The sequence below is a fragment of the Apium graveolens genome, chromosome 5 (genome assembly GCF_009905375.1).
Source record: "Apium graveolens cultivar Ventura chromosome 5, ASM990537v1, whole genome shotgun sequence".
NCBI classification, from domain to species: domain Eukaryota; kingdom Viridiplantae; phylum Streptophyta; class Magnoliopsida; order Apiales; family Apiaceae; genus Apium; species Apium graveolens.
Genome location: NC_133651.1, coordinates 232,185,792 through 232,192,264, shown reverse-complemented (window position 1 = coordinate 232,192,264; position 6,473 = coordinate 232,185,792).

The following is a 6,473-nucleotide window of genomic DNA, read 5'->3' as shown; positions in this document are numbered from 1 at the left end:
TGAAGACAGAACAACATCCAAGGCCATACAAGCTATCATTGTTGATGAAAGGTAGTGAGGTAATGGTATATAAACGATGCCTAATATCTTTTTAAAAATGATGCCTATATAAACGATGCCTAAATCGTTACTTTTTAATTCAAATGACATTACTTTGAACTCGAAGACGAGTTCTTTTCAACCTGGGGTGACTGATACAAGAGCATCAAATGATGATGATGATCTGTCAGGTTGTACTTTAATAGCGCTGACTTATCATGAATTGGCGAACTGGTGCAAAAGAGGATGGAAAGCTTAATATTCCTGTTATCTAAGGTGCTTTAACAACTAGTATTTGTCATTGTAACTCTCATTCTCTTTGGGACTGAGGTGATATGCTGGCCGATTTGGTAAACTGGACCCTGAGACAAGGTTTGTGATATCCGGTATTTTCAAAATTATTATTATTATTATTTGAATATATTTATGCGATTTTCTGATTTAGAAGGAGTAAAATGGTGGATATTTTATTTATGTTTAACGATTGGTGTTATTAAATGGTAATGTGCTAATTGTTAAGTGTTATATCGATTCTTGTTAATTTCTGAAAATATTAACTTAAATGTATTACTTTCCAAAATTATTTGAAAGTCGATCTTATTGATATCGGTAAATTGAAATTGTTTTGAAATATCCGGGAAATATTGTGCAATTATTTTATCAATAAATAATTATTATGTGATTATTATGGGAATTTTGGTGAATTATCTGATGATTGATATTTATATTTGGGTGTTTATATGTGATAAAGTGTAAGTATTTTAATTTTTAATATGTCCAGAATAAAGTATGGATAATTATGGTATTTTTCTGGTAATTTTTGGATTGTTATATGATTTTATAAGGATTTATAGATTTAATAATTATTTTCTTAGTAATTATAAAACTATTTTTTAAAACAGGGAATCGTCCAACTTCAACCGTTTTTGCGTTTTTACAACCCGAAACTCTTTGAAAAACTCTATCCTAACCTAATCTGATAATTCTGGACATTGACCGTGTTTTGACTTTTTCGATCCGGATTACGGTTTGACCCGTGCGTGTCCCGGCGTAAAATTTTCGATACGATAATCATTTCGGAAGATCATTAAAACCCATATTCTCGGGAGATAGGATATTTGCCCATTATTTTCTCATAGGGTGTTTTATAAGAAGTTCAGTTTTGATAATTACCCAAATCTGGTATTAAATTGTATCGTTTTTATAGTTACTTAGCGGCTAAGTAATCTATTTTTGGAGCCGATATATAAGTGTAAATTCAGTATTAAATTCCAAAATATTTCAAAAATTATGAAACTTATATTTTATTAGTATTTGAATATTTCGAGAATTTTAAAAATTATTTCGGAAATTGTTTTGATTATATTTACCCGCACGTTTGTTCGTGAAATCGTAAAATGCGGGTCAGATGTACAATTCATAAATGTTTTAAAAATTATGAAAATATTATTTTATTAGTTCTTAAATATTCCGAGAATTTTAAAAAATATTTTGGTTTTATAAAAATTATCGGACCGGACGGGACGTCAAACCGCACAAAAAATTATATTTTTATTTTTATAAAATAGTGACACTTTCAAATATATTATATTTTCATATTTTGGAAAATTCGTAATTTTTGGAAATTTTGGTACAAATTTTATATTTATTTGATTAAATATTATTCCCTCTATTTATTAATTTCGGGCTAATTTTGGTAATGTTATATTGATTTTAATATTAAAAAAAAACATAAAAACCCCGCACCCCCTTATCCACCTGGAGGTTGCCCCCCTTCCCCTTGTCATTTTTTTTCTTTCTTTCCGCGCAGCGCCCCCCTCCTGTTCCCTCATCTCTCTGCTATTTCCTCTCCTCTCCGTATATTTATTTACCTTTAAATCTTCAAAAATTTATATTTTACAAACTGTTCATCCAAATTTCAATTGTTATATATATAAACGATCAGCGCTTCGATACCTACGCATAGGTATATATATTGCAAGGTTTTGAGAAGAAAATTTGCGGAGCATATTTTCCGTTTTAATTTATTTTCGGGGCATAGAAAAGGAGTTTGACGGTGTTGATTACTCCACATGGCATCTCAGCGTGTATATATCTATTGCTATTAATTTTAGATTTTTCTGGAGATATTTTCCGGACATCAGATATTCTCTTTTGGGTGATCAGAATTTATTTTGGGTAACGATTCCGAAATTCCGCCTTCGTACTTGCGTATATTATAACATGTTAGTGTTTATATATTTATTTCATAAATTTCAAATGTTGTTGTAGAAGTCATTTTTGGCCATGTTTTTCGTTTCTGGCGTATTTATACGTGCAAATATAAATTATTGTGTGTTTTAAATTTATTGATTTTATTAGAGTATAGTTGGATTGTGTTGTTTGGGGTTGATTTTGAGGGGTATGACCCCGGGAAAAGTCCGTTTTACAAAGACGTTATTTCGAAAGTTTTTCTAAAATATTTATTTCAATTTCAAATTATTATCTTTTATTATTCTCGAAAATCATAATTTAATTCAATTATTTATGATCTATTTTGATTTATTCTTATTTTATTCGTAATAATTAGACCATTCGTCCGTTTAATACGAAATGAACGCGTATAGACTCAGAAAAATATTTTGCTTTCATTAAAAATACTTTCGAGACCCAAATCCTTTTGTTTCGAAAGGTCGCTTGTTCTGCTAGTTAATTCTGACTTGCGTATTTACCCAAAAAGACGTATTTTTACCCGATTTCAGTTTTAAACGTACCGAGTCGAACCTTTTGACAAACCAAGTCATGTGTTATATGAATTATATGATACGTGAGTTATGTGTGTACATACTATGCGAATTACATGCGTACGTGGGTCAAGAGTCTTGTGTTTGACTATTTCCTTTATTTGTGGGGTATCGTATGGGTATACGATAGGGTTTTGACGTGCAGTTCGTCGAGTAATTATCGTTTAGACTATTAAAGTTATATCTTTGAATTATATATGCAGATCATTGGAGTTGATCATGACAAGATGTTGGATAAAGAATGAGATGGAATGGTATTGGATATCTGGCTTCTAGCAATCGCCGGAGCAGCATATCAGTAAAGTGTTGAAAAGAAGGACGGTGATGTTTTGAGATAGAATGTCAGAATAGATGCGTCATTGCTAGTGTGACTAACTACTAAATCTCAAAGGAAAGTATCCCTATCATTAATTATTGTTCAAGTCATATTTATTTTAAATCTTTTTATGCAAGTATTGCTTTCCCTATTCTCAATTCGAAATAGATAAATATTTTACATATCGCTGAATTAAATGATCTGTTTATGCAAGTACTATTTTTCTATTCTATGTTCAGAATAGCTAAGTGATTTTACTTATCAAATGAATGGATTTATAATTTTTTTGGGTTTTGAGAAAAATGAGTTGGTTTTGCGAGTATTCTTGCCCAGGTAAATAGGGGAATAAAAGTTTATAAGGGTGTTGAGTATTATGACCCCTTTCAAAAAAATGTTTTTAAGATTGGATGGTTGCGTAAGAGGCCGTAGCGACGGTCCAGTGTGAGCTATGTGTTATACAGGATATAACACCTTGCTAGGCCGATATGTGCCTTGGGTACCCCTTTGTTTAGTTGGATATACTTCGACATACCGGTGTTGCTCCGCGGCTGATTACCGGCGGCAACACACCGTCGTTCGAGGATTCCAATCTAAATCATCATATTGTTTTTGATAATCATAGAATAAATGATTTATCAACTGTTTCTGTTTTGGATTAATGGTGAAATGCAGTTTTGATTCAGTTTCTGATTTGTGCTGATACTTACTTTGTTGTTAAATATTAAAGGTGGTATTAGTATAGATGATTGATGTTGACTTTAGTATGGGATGTTGTGAGCATCAAAGTTCATATTGATATCCAATTTGATATGACAACAAAATGAGTATTAATATCAAGAGTTCGGTTTTGAATAAAGTTTACGATTCACTCCATAATCATTGATTCATGTTAATGTTGCTTACGATATTTCTGTAAACACTATTTACTAGCTTTGTTCTCGTCAAGATTCAAAGTATTGCTGAAGCATTTTGCTCGAAAATATCAAAAACAGTTTTGAGTACAGTGAGAAATAATTATCCAATTCTTTAATAAATTTCTGTTTCAATAATTATGATTTTAAAATGTTCTGCGCTATTGCAGATTTCCATTAATATCAAAACGACCATATATATATTATAATGAACTTGCTGAGCATTTATTTCGCTCATACTTGCCTGTTTTCAAATTTAACCTCTAGTGAGGATTAACTTGCATTGTTTAGCCGCGTAATTCGAGGAAGCAAAGAAGAAGCTTTTGAAAGGTGGTTGGTCCAGGGTTTTGGGACTAGTGTAAGTTTTATTGTATAAAGTTATTTATATTATATTATATTATAGTTGTGTATTTTATAGTTGGGCCTAGTATACTTCTTTTCGAAGTTATACTAGCGGGTTAAGTTTTGAGATTGAAAAATTGTTGAAAAGAGTTTTAAAAGAAAGTGAAAAATTTATTTGTGGAATTTGGATATCTTATTTCTAGAACTATAACCTTAAAAGATCTTGGATTAATTGGGGTCATAGATGATAAATATCTTCCGCTGTCATTTATTTATTGATTTAACAGGTTATCTTGGATTGAGGTTTCATAGTGACGACCAAATCCTCTGACCTCGGATTTTGGGGCGTTACAGGTTGGTATCAGAGCTGAGGTTATAGTAAACTAGAATCGAGAGTATGTAGGAGTGTGTATAGCTATGTGAGGAAGCTTGAGCTCATATCGAGTTCTTGTTGGACTATTGGATATAGTACCAACAAGTAAATTAAGATAGGCGCATTCGTTCGAGATGGTTGTGTTTAGCTGGATGAAACTCCGGGAAGCTGTACACTTCTATCGTAAAATCTTCCGAGACTACGATTCGACGACGATGGAGATTACCGATATCCTTGAAACGTCAAGAAGTATCTAGAATCGGATGATGAGTCAACAGAAGAGTTCAAAAAGAAGATAAGTATTAAGGCCTTGGCAATACCTTCTCTTTCTACAAATTCTTTTGTCATCTCTCAAAAAGAGGTATCTGTTAAATGACATAGTCCATAACACCCGTTTTCAATCACGTAATGTGCCAGAGGTTGTCATGAAACCTATTTTCAGGTTTTGATAGCTCTGCCAAATTATGATAATTTAACTTCCACTTTTCTTATATGGTGGATAGTTTCTTGGTGATGTGACACCACTTGTAACACCCCCAAATCCGGGGTCGGGGATCCGGGTTGTCACGAGTTTCATTTCCCTTAATAACACCCAATCTTAATAAATAATCAACTACTCTGTACTGTGACCCCACAATAAACACACACACCACAAGTTATAGTCTTAGAGATAAATATCCAAAAATAATCACAAGTCATTTTATTCCACAATTATCTGCCAATACACCTTAAAAGGTTTTCTGAATAAATTTACATTTTCTTTGCCATTATTACAATTCATAAATATACATAAATCTGGTACATCGAAAGTTGAAAGCCTAGCCTATTGGTAGTTCCTACCTCAGCTACAACGACATCAACGCCTATAGGAAACTGCGGAACGTTTCCTATCCGCTCGCGAATCGGGAGCTTGGTCCTGTTCATCTTTTCTATCTGTTGTTTTGTGATGAAAGAAGAAAGCAAGGGTGAGCAGCAAGCCCACCAAAATAATATGTATAATGATTAACAATATATGAGCCTTCTCATAGTACTCATGAAAGTCTTGGTCAAAAGAAATGAACCAAGTTGATATTTTAATGCGATGAAGTCGCAAAATATTCAGTATATATATATACATATATACTTTTCAAAATATTGGAAGTCCTCTTCCATGCATAATACACACAGAGTTCCAGTGTATAACTATATAAAAATATCGTTGCAAGGTGATCTCATATATCTAACCTTGTCTCAACATTTTTCTGAAAATCTTTGTCATGCATAAGATAATCATTTACTAGATATAAGTTTAAAAGATGAAGTTATAAGATACTCCAATATACTTATATCTTTTCCAAATACTACTTGAACTACCACCGTTCAAGTTATAATTAGTTCAAAAGTTCATCACATAGATGAGACTACAAGATAATACTTGAATAGATTCAACCTTTAAAATATCATCAAAATAAAATGAAGTTATGAGATACTTCATTTGATGCAAACATCATTTTGAAAACTTGACCCTGCCAACACTCAACAATCGCCCAACCATAGCCTTTCTATCGAAGTGCGCTGGGTAGTGTTGCAGAAATATCCAATTGGATGATGAACTCATTACGGGAGTTTGCCGCGCCAGGAAGACCACTTACGATGATCAGTCGTAGTAGTGCAACCCCACCATTTTCTACATGTAGAGGAGAACCTGTCGGATTTACTTGTCAACCGAA